The following is a 14,458-nucleotide window of genomic DNA, read 5'->3' on the forward strand; positions in this document are numbered from 1 at the left end:
CCTACTGCTATAGTAGGAGTTGTTTTGGAGGGACTCTGGTGCCATCCATGGGCACCACTCAGGTATGGCATGGCCGGGCATTCTTTGGAGCATCTCTAGTTCTGGTCAAGGGTACTTTCTGGGACTGGTGGGGTGGGACTTTGCAGGGACTCTGGCTGGGCAGGTCTGCAGATGAACCCTGGGCAAGGAGATAGGTGTTAGTAAGGTAGATGAGCAGAGTCAGAAATAGTCCCAAAAAATATCTGCTTCTTTGACACACACCTTAAAATTAGTCAATGAATCTCCTTCATGTATGACCCTGGCAGTATTTTTTTTTTTTTTTTTTTTTTTTTTTTTTTGCTGTATACGGGCCTCTCACTGTTGTGGCCTCTCCCATTGTGGAGCACAGGCTCCGGACGCACAGACTCAGCGGCCATGGCTCACAGGCTCAGCCGCTCCACGGCATGTGGGATCTTCCCGGACCGGGGCAGGAACCCGTGTTCCCTGCATCGGCAGGCGGACTCTCAACCACTGCACCACCAGGGAAGCCCAACCCTGGCAGTATTTAAACTTCTTTTCTGGGACTCATAGTGAGTGAGTTTTTGCCTGTGCCCTTTAAAGAGCAGAGTCTCAATTTCCTGCAGCACTCCGGCTCTCCTGGACATAAGTCCTGTTGTTTTTCAAAGCTAAACATTATAGGGGTGAAGTCCTCTGGGCTGAGCCCAGTGTGAGATTAGACTCCCTTGCTCCTCAGGGAGGATCACTGAAGCTGTGATATCCTTTCCTGCCTGTGGGTCACCACACTGGGGGAGTGAGTCCTGACCATATTGAATCTCAGCCGCTGTTGCCAATCTCAATGTGTTTTTCCCTTTTTATCCTTAGTTCTGTTAGTTTTCAGGTCATTCTCAAAAATAGTTCCTCTATGGGTAGTTATAGTTTTGGTATATCTATGAGCGGAGGTAAGCCCAGGATATTCCTACTTTGCCATTTTGTCCCACTCTGAGATCAAACTTTGTAGGTTATATGTGTGGGAGTATATGTTACTAATATTGGTATTGCAGAAATAGTATGAAATTCATAGAAATTCATCTATACCTCCATTGTCTGATTATTATAGTAAGATGTTGCATGCTGCAAAAATAACTAATTATTCTTTTCAAATAAACTCTCACCAGACTTTAACCATGGCAGCTTTAAGTCATTTGTCATTCATTGATAGTTATCATTAGACTTTGATACTTGTCTGAAAGTGTTTACAATCAGCTAAAAGCTCGAAAGATAAATGCCACATCACTTGAAATTTAAATGTGACTCTGACCTGAAAAAGAGTTTCCAGAAGAAATGAAAAAGCTGATGGATTTATAAAACTGATAACCCAAGATCAAGCAGAATAAGAATTAAATCCATAGGGATGAATAAACTGATAAGGTTGATTATGGTTTTTGTGAATTTCTGTTTGAAACATTACTGTTTTTAAAATTAGTTTTTCATAATTAAGGTAATCTTTATATCTTGAACTCCATGTAACTTACAGTTATAGTTATTTTTTAAATTCTTTAAAATGTTTTATTGAAGTATAGTTGATTTACAATGTTGTGTTAGTTTCAAGTGTACAGCAAAGTGGTTCATATATATATATATTCAGATTATACATACATATTCAGATTATATATATATTCAGTTATATATCTATATATATATATTCTGAATATATATATTTTTTTCAGATTCTTTTCCCATATAAGTTATTACGAAATATTGAGTCTAGTTCCCTGTGCTATACAGGAAGTCCTTCTTGGTTATCTATTTTAATATAGTAATGTGTATATGTTAATCCCAAACTCCTAATTTATCCCACCCCTTTCCCCTTTGGTACCATAAGTTTGTTTTCTATGACTGTGGGCCTATTTCTGCTTTTTCTATAAGTTCATTTGTATCAGTTTTTTTAGATTCCACATGTAAGTGATATCATATGATATTTGTCTTTCTCTGTCTGGCTTACTTCACTTAGTATAATAATTTCTAGGTCCATCCACGTTGCTGCAAACGGCATTATTTCATTCTTTCTTATGGTTGAGTAATATTCCAGTGTGTATATATATACATCTTCTTTATCCATTCATCTGCCAATGGATATTTAGGTTGCTTTCATGTCTTGCCTGTTGTAAGCAGTGCTGCAATGAACACTGGGGTTCATTATTTTTTTTAATTAAGGTTTTCTCCAGATATATGGCCAGGAGTGGGATGTGCCTTTTGGCCATCTGTATATCTTTGGAGAAATGTCTATTCAGATCTTTTGCCTATTTTTGACTGGGTTGTTTATTTTTTTATATGAGCTGTATGAGCTCTTCGTATATTTTAAAGATTAATCCCTTGTTTGTCACATTGTTTACAAATATTTTCTCCAATTCTGTAGGTTGTCATTTCATTTTGTTTATGGTTTTCTTTCCTGTGCAAAAGCTTTTAAATTTAATCAGGTTCCATTTGTTTATTTTTGTTTGTATTTCTGTTACTCTAGGAGATGGATCCAAAAATATATTGCTGCAATTTATGTCAAAGTGTATAATGCCTACGTTTTCCTCTAGTTTTATAGTATCCAGTTTACTTAGGTCTTTAATCCATTTTGAGTTTATTTTTGTTTATGGTATTAGAAAATGTTCTAATTTCATTCTTTTATGTGTAGCTGTCCAATTTTCCCAGTACCACTTACTTAAGAGACTGCCTTTTCTCCACTGTATATTCTTGCTTCCTTTGTTGTAGATTAATTGACCATAGAGGTATGGGTTTATTTCTGGGCTTTCTATCCTGTTCCGTTGATCTATATTTCTTTTTACCTAGGAATAACCTACCTATGGAGGAAAAACTTCTGTACTCAGAAAACTATATGATGCTGATGAAAGAAATCAAAGATAACACAGACAAATGGAAAGAAATACCATCTTCTTGGATTGAAAGAATCAATATTGTCAAAATGAACATAGTATCAAAGGCAACCTACAGATTCAATGCAATCCCTATCAAATTAGCAATGTAATTTTTCATAGAACAAAAAATTTTTAAATGTATAGGGAAACACAAAAGACCCCAAATAACTGAAGCATTCTTGAGAAAGAAAAATGGAGTTGGAGGCATCAGACTCCCTGATTTCACACTATACTGCAAAACTACAGTAATCAAAACAGTATGGTACAGGGACAATATAGTTATTTTTATAAGTTCAATAAGAATCTGTTCACCTTGTAACAGGACACTATTGAAACACTGGTTGTATTATCAAAGCTTTCATTATGGCATATTGTGAATGTTGTATTTGAAACTAATGTGCTGCTCAAATCATGTATGATCAGACAGCTTTAAGAAAGTAATGACTTTAGGAAGCCAATGCTTATAAAGGCCCTCATGAAACAACTGGCCTATAACTATCTAATATGGTTCTCTGTGTTGGGGAGGAAAATTTTCCTTCTGCCTTTTTAGGTTCTTTGGCTGGCCTAATAATTAAATTGATGTAAGGCAGTGTAACATGTGAAAAACTAATTTATTTATTTGTTTTTTAAATTAATTTTTATTGGAGTACAGTTGATTTACAATGTTGTGTGAGTTTCTGCTGTATAACAAAGAAAATTAGTTATACATATAGGTATCCTGGGATATATGCCCAGGAATGGAATTGCTGGATCGTATGGTAGCTTTATTTTTAGTTTTTTAAGGAACCTAAACACTGTTCTCCATAGTGGCTCTACCAATTTACATTCCCACCAACAGTGTAGGAGGATTCCCTTTTCTCCACATCCTCTCTATCATTTATTGTTTGTAGATTTTCGATGATGGGCATTTTGAAAAATGTGAGGTGATACCTCACTGAAGTTTTGATTTGTATTTCACTAATCAGTAGTGATGTTGAGCATTTTTTCACTTGCTTTTTGACCATCTGCATGTCTTCTTTGGAGAAATGTCTGTTTAGGTCTTCTGCCCATTTTTTGATTGGGTTGTTTGTTTTTTTGATATTGAGCTGCATGAGCTGTTTGTACATTTTGGAAATTAATCCCTTGTAGATTACTTCATTGGCAAATATTTTCTCCCGTTCTGATGGTTGTCTTTTCATTTTGCTTATGGTTTCCTTTTCTGTGCAAAAGCTTTTAACTTTAATTAGGTCTCATTTGTTTATTTTTCTTTTTATTTTCATTAGTCTAAGAGTTGAATCAAAAAATATCTTGCTGCAATTTATGCCAAAGAGTGTTCTGTCTATGTTTTCCTTTAAGAGTTTTATGGAAACTGGTGTTACATTTAGGTCTTTAACCCATTTTGAGTTTATTATTTTGTGTATGGTGTTAGAGAATATTCTAATTTCATTCATGTAGCTCTCCAGCTTTCCCAGCACCACTTATTGAAGAGACTGTCTTTTCTCCATTGTGTATTCTTGTCTCCTTTGTCATAGATTAGGTGACCATAGAAGTGTGGGTTTATTTCTGGATTTTCTATACTGTTCTATTGACTTATATGTCTGTTTCTGTGATGGTATCATATTGGTTGTAGTATACCCTGAAGTCAGGGAGCCTGATTCCTCCAACTCCATTTTTCTTTCTCAAGATTGCTTTGGCTATTTGTGGTCTTTTGTGTTTCCATACAAATTGTAAAAGTTTTGTTCTAATTCTCTGAAAAATGCCATTGGTAATTTGACAGGGAATGCATTGCATCTGTAGATTACCTGGGATAGTACAGTCATTTTGACAATATTGATTCTTCCAATCCAATGCATGGTATATCTCTCCATCTATTTGTGTTATCTTTGATTTCTTTCATCAGCATTTTATAGTCTTCTGTGTATAGGTTTTCTGCTCCCTTAAGTAGGTTTATTCCTAGGTATTTTATTCTTTTTTTGCAGTGGTAAATAGGATTGTTTCCTCAATTACTCTTTCTGAACTTTCATTGTCAGTGTATAGAAATGCAAGAGATTTCTGTGCATTCATTTTGTATCCTGCAACTTTACTGAGTTCATAGATGAGCTCTAGTAGTTTTCTGGTAGTATCTTTAGGGTTTTCTATGTACAGTATCATGTTATGTGCAGATAGTGACAGTTTTACTTCTTCTATTCCAAGTTGAATTCCTTTTACTTCTTTTTCTTCTCTGATTGCCATGGCTAGGACTTCCAAAACTATGTTGAATAAACATGGCAATAATGAACATCCTTGTCTTGTTCCTGATCTTAGAGGAAATGCTTTCAGTTTTTCACCTTTGAGAATGATGTTTGCTGTGGCTTTGTCATATATGGCCTTTATTATCTTGAGGTATGTTCCCTTGATGCCCACTTTCTGGAGAGTTTCTGTCAAAAGTGTTGTTGAATATTGTAACATTATTTTCTGCATTTATTGAGATGATCATATGGTTTGTATCCTTCAGTTTGTTAATGTGATGCATCACATTGATTGATTTGCATATGTTGAATAATCCTTGAATCCCTCGGATAAATTCCAGTTGATCATAGGGTATGATCCTTTTAATGTGTTCTTGGATTTGGTTTGCCTGTATTTTGTTGAGAAGTTTTGCATCTATGTTTATCAGTGATATTGGCCTCTAATTTTCTTTTTTTGTGATATCTTTGGTTTTGGTATCAGGGCAATGGTGGCCTCATAGAATTAGCTGGGGAATGTTCCTTCCTCTGCAGTTTTTTGGAATAGTTTGAGAAGTATAGGTGTAAACTCTTCTCTAAATGTTTGGTAGAATTCGCCTGTGAATCCATCTGGTCCTGGACTTCAGTTTGTTGGAAATAGTTTAATTACAATTTTAATTTCAGTACTTATGATTGATCTGTTCATATTTTCTCTTTCTTCCTGGTTCAGTCTTGGAAGGTTGTACCTTTCTAAGAATTTGTCTATTTTTTCTAGGTTGTCCATTTTATTGGCATATAATGGCTTATAGTAGTCTGTGTGATCATTTGTATTTCTGTGGTTTCCATTGTAACTTTTCCTTTTTCATTACTAATTTTATTGATTTGAGTCCTCTCCCTTTTTTTCTTGATGCATCTGGCTAAAGGTTTGTCAATTTTGTTTATCTTCTCAAAGAACCAGCTTTTAGTTTCATTGATCTATTCTGTTATTTTCTTAGTCTATTTAATTTATTTCTTCTCTGATATTTATGATTTCTTTCCTTCTACTAACTTTAGGTTTTGTTTGCTCTTCTTTTTCCAGTTGCTTTAGGTGTAAGGTTAAGTTGTTTATTTGAGATTTCTCTTGTTTCCTGAGGTAAAATTGTATTGCTATAAACTTCCTTCTTAGAAGTGCTTTTGCTGCATCCCATAGGTTTTGGATCATCATGTTTTTGTTGTCACTTTTCTCTAGGTATTTTAAAATTTCCTCTTTGATTTCTTCCATGATCCATTGGTCATTTAATAATATATCATTTAGCCTCCCTGTGCTTTTGTTTTTTACAGGTTTTTTTTGTAATTGATTTCTAATCTCATAGCAATGTAGTCTGAAAAGATGCTTGATATGATTTCAATTTTCTTAAATTTACTGAGGCTTGATTTGTGACCCAAGATGTGATATATCCTGGAGAATATTCCACATGCACTTGAGAAGAAGCATATTTTGTTGCTTTCAGATGGAATATCCTCTAGATATCAATTAAGTCTGTCTGGTCTAATGTGTCATTTAGGGATTTTTTTCCTTATTAATTCTTCCATATTGATATTCTATCTTTCCATTGGTGTAAGTGTGGTGCTAACATCCCTCATTCTTATTGTGTTACTGTCTATTTCCCCTTTTTTGTCTGTTAGCATTTGCCTTATATATTAAGGGGCTCCTATATTGGGTGAATATATATTTATAATGGTTATATCTTCTTTTTTGGAATGATCCTTTGATCATTATGCAGTGTCCTTCCTTGTCTCTTGTCATAGTCTTTATTTTAAAGTCTATTTTGTCTGATATGAGTATTGCTACTCCAGCTTTCTTTTAATTTTCCATTTGCATGGAATATATTTTTCCATCCCCTTACTTTTAGTCTGTATGTGTCCCTAGATTTGAAATGGGTCACTTGTAGACAGCATATATATTGGTCTTGTTTTTTTATCCATTCAGCCAGTTTGTCTTTTGGTTGGAATATTTAATTCATTTACATTTAAGGTAATTATCAATATGCATTTTCTTATTTCAATTTTCTTAATTGTTTTGGCTTTGTTTTTGTAGGTCTTTGTTCTTCCCTTTCTCTTTTTTTCTCTTCTGACGTTAGATTACCATCTTTAGTGTTGTGTTTGGGTTGCTTTTCCATTTTGGGTAGGTATCTATTGTAGTTTTTGGTTTTGCTTCTCCCATGAGGTATTGATTTAGTAATCTATGTATGCACAAGGCTGTTTCAATTTGCTGGTCTACTTCCTGCCTAGAGAAGTTCCTTTAGCATTTGTAGTAAAGTTGGTTTGGTAGTGCTCAATTCTCTTAGCTTTTGCTTGTCTGTAAATCTTTTGATTTCTCTGTAGAATCTGAATGAGAGCCTTGCTAGGTAGAGTGTTCTTGGTTGTAGGTTCTTCCTTTTCATCACTTTAAATATATCATGCCACTGCCATCTGGACTGCAGAGTTTCTCCTGAAAAATCTTCTGATAACTTTATGAGGATTCCCTTGAATTTTATTTGTTGTTTTTCCCTTGTTGTTTTATATATTTTTTATCTTTGATTTTTGTTAGTTTGATTAATATTTGTCTCAGTGTGTTCCTCCATGGGTTCGTCCTATATGGGACTCTCTGTGTTTCCTGGACTTGTGAGTGTTTCCTTTCTCATGTTAGGGGAAGTTTTCAGCTATATCTACAAATATTTTTTTCAGGCCCTTTCTCTTTCTCTTCTCTTTCTGGGACCCCTAAAATGTGAATGTTGGTGCATTTAAAGCTGTCCCAGTGGTCTCTGAGACTGTCCTCATTTCTTTCTTTTTTTTTTTTTTCTTTTTTTTTTTCTTTTTGCTGTATGCGGGCCTCTCACCGTTGTGGCCTCTGCCGTTGCGGAGCACAGGCTCTGGACGCGCAGGCTCAGCGGCCATGGCTCGCGGGCCCAGCCGCTCCGCGGCATGTGGGATCTTCCCAGACCGGGGTACGAACCCGTGTCCCCTGCATCAGCAGGTGGACTCTCAACCACTGCGCCACCAGGGAAGCCCTGTCCTCATTTCTTTTCATTCTTTTTTCTTTATTCTATTTTGTGGCAGTGATTTCCACCACTCCGTCTTCCAGCTCACAAGTTCCTTCTTCTGCCTCAGTTATTCTGCTACTGATTCCTTCTAGTGTATTTTCCATTTCAGTTATTATATTGTTTATCTCTGTTTGTTCTTTGAAATTTCTAGCTCCTTATTAAACATTTCTTTTACCTTCTCTGTCTGTACCTCCATTCTTTTCCTGAGATTTTGGATCATCTTTACTATCATTACTCTGAATTCTTTTTTAGAGATATTGCCTATCTCCTCTTCATTTATTTGTTCTTGTGATTTTTATCTTGTTCCTTCATTTACAACATATTTCTCGTTGTCTCATTTTTTTCTAACTTTCTGTGTTTGTGGTCTACTTTCCACAGGCTGCAGGATAGTAGTTTATCTTGCTTCTGGTGTCTGCCCTCTGGTGGGTGAGCTAGGTCCAAGGTCTTATGCAGGCTTTCTGGTGGAAGAGACTGGTGCCTGCCCGCTAGTGGGTGGAGTTGTGTCTTGTCCCTCTGATGGGCAGAGTCATGCCAAGGTGTGTGTTTTGAGGTGGCTGTGAGCTCAGTACAACTTTAGACAGCCTATGTTCTGATGGATGGGGTTGTGTTCCTATCTTGTTGGTTGTTTGGTCTGTGGCTTTCCAGTACTGGAGCCTGCAGGTGTTGTGTGGGACTAAGCCTTGGTTCCAAAATGTGTACCTCCAGGAGAGCTCACTCCAATCAATATTCCCTGGGGCTTTTGCTACCAGTGTCCTTGCCCCCACAGTTAACTATAATCCACCTTCACCTTCCCTTCATAGATGTAGACCCCTTGGTACATGTAGCACAGGTTCCTATGGATGTACTGCCTTGTGCTGTGTCCCAGTGCACATGTGACCTTATGTGCACCCTCCACAAGTGGAGTCTCTGTTTTCCCCAGTCCTGTGGAGCTCCTGCACTCAAGCACCACTGATCTTCAAGGCTAAATGCTCTGCAGGTCCTTCCTCCTGATGCCACACTCTCAGACTGTCTTGGAGGGCTACTTTTATGTGGGAACATTCTTGTGTAGCCTGCATGGGTTTAATATTTTTTAGCATAGGGCTGTGTTTAGTATAGATGTTTGCCACCTCTTTCCTCAGTGTATACTGGCCATTATCCTCTTGATAGGAGGTATGACTGATGTTGTGGCCACAAGAGCTTGCACTGGATATTGAGCAGGGCCTCCCCTTTGCTCTGTGGTTGTCACCACCCTATCAGAGGCGGGGCCCCCTAGTTGTTGTAATACAGGCCCTCAGATCTGTTTCTTAGCTATGTTTCTGATCTGCAGTGTGAGGTAAGCAGGATTGTAGTACTCCCACTGGGAGGGAAGCCACTGAGTATTCTTCCTCTGGAGCTGTTCACCTGTGGATGTGCTCTGTTGTGTCATCTTTCACCCATTGTGTGAGCTCTCAGATTCCACTGCTGTTGGCACTGCTCTTGGCCCCACCTTAACTGTGGGTATGTTGACAATTGGCCCTGGTGTCTCTCCGATGTTGTGTTCACCAGGCCACCAGCATAGATCCACTGAAGCCAGGTCCCAGAATTGCAGTAATCATGGATCTGGACCCACTGTGGGTGCTATGGGGCCAACCCAGACTCTGGCCTGGCCCAACCCCACGTGTATGTGTCCACAGAGTCTTCAACCACTGAAGATGTCTTGTCTTGGCTACAGGAGCACTCACTGTCCATTCAGATGTTCTGTAGGAGCTGAGTTTACAAAGCCAATCATGAGGGTGTCAATTTGCAGTTTGCACAGCTGAAAGGATAGATTTCAGATTTTCTTCCTTCGTTGCACGGCCCCTGGGGCTCAGCAGTAGTTTCAGCCCCACATCTGGGTGTGGGCCACCCACAAGGGTCTGCTCCCAAGGCTGTCCTGGAGCACTGGAGTCTGCCTTGGTGAGGAGGTCGTGTGAAGGTGGCAGCAGACTGGGTCACGAGAGTGCCCACCAAGTCCAGGACAGGGTGCAGAGGAGAAAGCAGCAGCTGCCAGTGTTGTGGGAGCCCTGGTGGGGATGGTTCATGGGGGGAAACTGGCGGCCAGCTGCGCCAGAGAGCTGGCCCCAGCAGGAGCCTTCCTAGTGCCCAGGGAGGCAGAGGACAACATGTGGGGTGAGAGGCTGCAATGATGGCCCTGCCCCTCGTACATCACTCAACAATGGTGCTTCCTTTCTATGGCTGTCCAGGTTTTCTCCACAAGCATTCCCAGCTGTGGATTTCCTCGCTCCCATCCCCTTATGCTGTCTCTGTGCAATAGCAGTCCCACAAATAACAGTCCCCTCCTTGGGTTTGCTTTCTAAACCCCACTTTCCAGCACCCACCCCCGTCCACACCAGGGGACACATATCTCAGGCTGGGGCACACAGGGCTGTAGCATGGACCATCTGTGTAGGTCTCACTCTGTCCTGCCTGCCACAGACTGGTTACTGAACTCTCTGCCAATAGCCTCCCAAGCTCCCCTTCTGTCCCAACTGATCTCACTGGTGAGGGTTTTCCCCGGATGCGGGAACCTCTCTTCCCTTTCAGCTCCCCGCTTGCCCCCCAGGGTCCTGTCCTGCTCCTCTCCTCTTCCTTTTCCCTTCTTCTTTCTTTTATCCTACCTTGTTATGCAGGAATCTTTCTTGTCCTTTCAGATTTCTGAGGTCCTCAGCTAGTGTTCAACCAGGGTTCTGTGATAATTATTCCATTTTTAGATGTATTATTTTTCAATTTTTATTTATTTATTCATTTGGTTGCACCAGATCTTAGTTGTGGCACGTGGGCTCCTTAGTTGTGGCATACAAACTGTTAGTTGTGGCATGCATGTGGGATCTAGTTCCCTGACCAGGGATCAAAGCTGGGACCTGTGCATAAGGAGTGTGGAGTCTTAACCACTGTGTCACCAGGTAAGTATCCATTTTTAGATGTATTCTTGATGCGTTTATGGGGGGAGATGACCTCCTACTCCTCTGCCATCTTGACTTCCTCTCCGAAAAACAAATTTAATTTTGTACCAATGAGAGCCTCATAAAAATATGAGACCCAGGGATAAGTTGGGAAATTGAGGCTTATATGCTATGGTGAGCTAAGGAATGAGATAGGAACCTGGAGACTCAATGTAGAGGAGGGTAATTCACTGGACAGTAAGAGCAGATGTTTGATAATCAGATGTTTTCCATGCCATACAGATAGGTCATTCAAATAAAAGTTATCTCTGGTAATAGTTCTCCGAGTCAGGTCCCGTATCTAAATTCTTTTAGACAGTTAAGGGAGAAGTAAAAGTTTTTCTTGAGTCTCCTGGGCCTTGATCGTCTTTAGCTCAGAATAATCCATTAGCCAATGCAGCATATTTTGGGGTCATGTATTCTGATCTCCTTCACCTGTCTTCCAATGCACTAAGAAAGGTAACTTATTGGCACACCCAGGAACCTCAGGATATTTTGGGGACCTTAATAACGGGAAATCACCCAAATCCATAGGCATTGCAATAAAAATTCGGTGACAAGGGCTTGGTGTGCCTTTTAAATTCAAGAGGCTTTGAAAAGACCAATCTGAGATTACTTATCAAAAGTTTCAGCAAAAAAATTTCAAGGAATTATGAGGCCTGTCACTAAACTTGTTGCATTATGTAAATAATGAAGTCAAATTTAATGACATGACTATTTTGCAAACAAATTTGTCTCATTTGATTATTTTTGATAGAAATGGTGGAATCTAGAGAGAAAAATTGTTTCAATATGAGACTGTGGTATCCACTTGTGTGTTCCTCCTTTCATGCTTTGCCAGTTTTTCACAAATTCTGAATTTTTTCCAGATCCTCCAATATCTGGCTAAAGTTTTCCAAATTGATATTCCCAATTTTTCCCCTGTCTGACATGAAATTATTGCAACTGAATTTTTACTTTTCCTAAATCCCTGCAGGTAGACACTAGATGACTTCATACGAACATCAAGAACATAATCACAACAGATTATGTACGGGCAACTACTTTTTCCACACTTGTGTGGGCCACTCAGAAATTTCACCATAACAGCTGCTGCCATCACCACTGACATTTAAACTGCAAACAAGGAAATCCATTGGATTGCCACTGCTTTCTCCACTCCACTATCCAAAGTTGTTTTGAGCCAATCATTTAGAAATATTCTTGACTTTCTGCACTCTGGAATCAAAAACTTGGTTTGTAACATTAATATTTTGTTTTCTTTACTTTCATAGAAACTTTCCTTCATTAAATGCCTGATAGGTAACACCACCAAGCACATATCTTCTACCACCTGGTCTCAACAGATGATTCAGCTGTTCCTTAACAAACAAAAGAAGACTGAAAGAAATGAACTTGTATTATCCAAAGGAAAAAAGAATGTCTCTTATTTTCTTGAAAATGTGGGGGACTGACAATTCTTTATTTGATAAAACTAGTCATCCTAAACTCTCTCCTAGGTTCATCTGTGCATTCTCTTATAAATTCTTAGCAAGAACTATGCTAATTCAGTTTGACAATAGTCACTCATTGTCTTTGTATAATCAGTCTTGATACCAAATTTGCTCTCTAATTTTCTATTATCTACCAAGTGATGACCGATAAGTGTGGCCTGTCTTCAGAAAGAATCCTGTTCATTTGATTTACCCAGATACCCCTTTATGTTTTATGTTTCCTATTAGTAATTTTCCAGACAGCGACCCCTACCAGGCTCCTTGGATATAAATTCCCACTTGCTCATGCTGTTTTTGAGATTGAACAAGGCTTTATAGTGAGGTCTCTTTTCCCTTATAAGAATATTATTGAATAAATCTGTTTTTACTGCTTTAACTAATGTTCAGCTATGAGTTCTCTGACCTTAAAATCAATCACTCTATTCAGCACAGCAAATCCCTTCCTTGCCTAATTAAGAGTCATGAAGAGACCAATGTGTCCAGGTGGCAGTCTTAACTTCTAGTTCAGGGGAATATCAGTTTTTTCTCCTCATGGAAGCATTCCATCCTCATAAATTAGGTTCTCTAGGTCAGAGAGTATAATGTCATGGAAACAGTAAGCAAAAATGTTGCTAGTGGGAACAAAAAACAACTAATACTCAACTTTCTGTGGGTTATTTGTATGGAAATATGTTAATATAAATGTTTCAGACATTACATGAAATTTCTAAAAATCTTATATGTTCTGGTATAATGTTATAAGTCATAATTCTAGTTATTACTTTAAAATGTATATCTCAGAAATAACTAAATTTCCTTGTCAATTGCATTATTATGAACTTTCATCAAATCTTTAACCGTGGTCATTTTTAAGTCTTTTGTCATTTACAGACAGTTCTGGGTGTACTCTGATGCTTTTGCAAAACTGTTTCATCTTCAAGGAATTCATGGAAAAGACTCTGACAAGTACAGGTTTCTGGTAACTGACTATACTGCTGAACTGAATGAATAAGCATTTTCAGAACTCTAATGGAAAACTGATGAATTCATAAAAGTGCTAACAAAAGATCAAGATAAAAAAGTTAGATTTTTTAGAAATGGCGGCTTCGCTAGGAGGCATGTTCTCCGGGCAGCCACCGGGACCGCCGCCACTCCTGCCGGGCCTCTTGGCCCAGGCTTCGCTTCTTCAGGCCACACCAGGCGTTCCGAGGACTTCTAACAGTACCTTGGTGGACAAGTTGGAGTCATCATTCGAGGCTTGTTTTGCTTCTCTGGTGAGTCAGGATTATGTCAATGGTACAGATCAGGAAGAAATTCGAACTGGACGTCTCGGAACTGAGGAACGAATTACAGAGAAAGGATGCTCTGGTCCAGAAGCACTTAACAAAACTGAGACATTGGCAGCTGGAGGACATCAACATGCAGCACAAAAAGCCAGCCGACATCCTTCAGGGTTCCCTGGCCTACCTCGAGCAGGCATCTGCAAATATCCCTGCACCGATGAAGCAAACCTGAGGAAAAGCCACCTGAACATGAGCTGGTGGCTGAGTCAGCCCAGACACAGTTTTGCCAAACATCACTTCTTGTAGACATGACATTTTGGGAGAACTCTTTGCCAGAGAGTGAGATGATTTAGTTTTGCGCTCTCATCTAAAAATTTCCCCCTATTTTTATAAGCATTATTTCTGGAATACTTTATAAAATGCTTATTGCTTTGGTAAACCAAGTATATTGTCTTTAGCAAAATTTAAGACTGTTAATATGATGCCGTTTACAGATTCCTTTTTATGTTTTTGTTTTTTGCTTCTTGTTTTTATTATTTTTATTTTTGTATGAGTGTTTGTCTCTCTGTTTCCAGTTTTGGATTATTTTGTATGATCTGAGGGGAAAAGCTTGTAT

The 14,458-nt window shown here is 38.7% G+C and overlaps 1 pseudogene; it reads left to right on the top strand.

The window, feature by feature from the left end:
* Window positions 1-13,656: 13,656 nt before the first annotated feature.
* Window positions 13,657-14,256, top strand: LOC117311219 (mediator of RNA polymerase II transcription subunit 28 pseudogene; annotated as a pseudogene).
* Window positions 14,257-14,458: the final 202 nt, after the last annotated feature.

The sequence above is a fragment of the Tursiops truncatus genome, chromosome 2, assembly GCF_011762595.2.
Source record: "Tursiops truncatus isolate mTurTru1 chromosome 2, mTurTru1.mat.Y, whole genome shotgun sequence".
Classification (NCBI taxonomy): Eukaryota; Metazoa; Chordata; class Mammalia; order Artiodactyla; family Delphinidae; genus Tursiops; species Tursiops truncatus.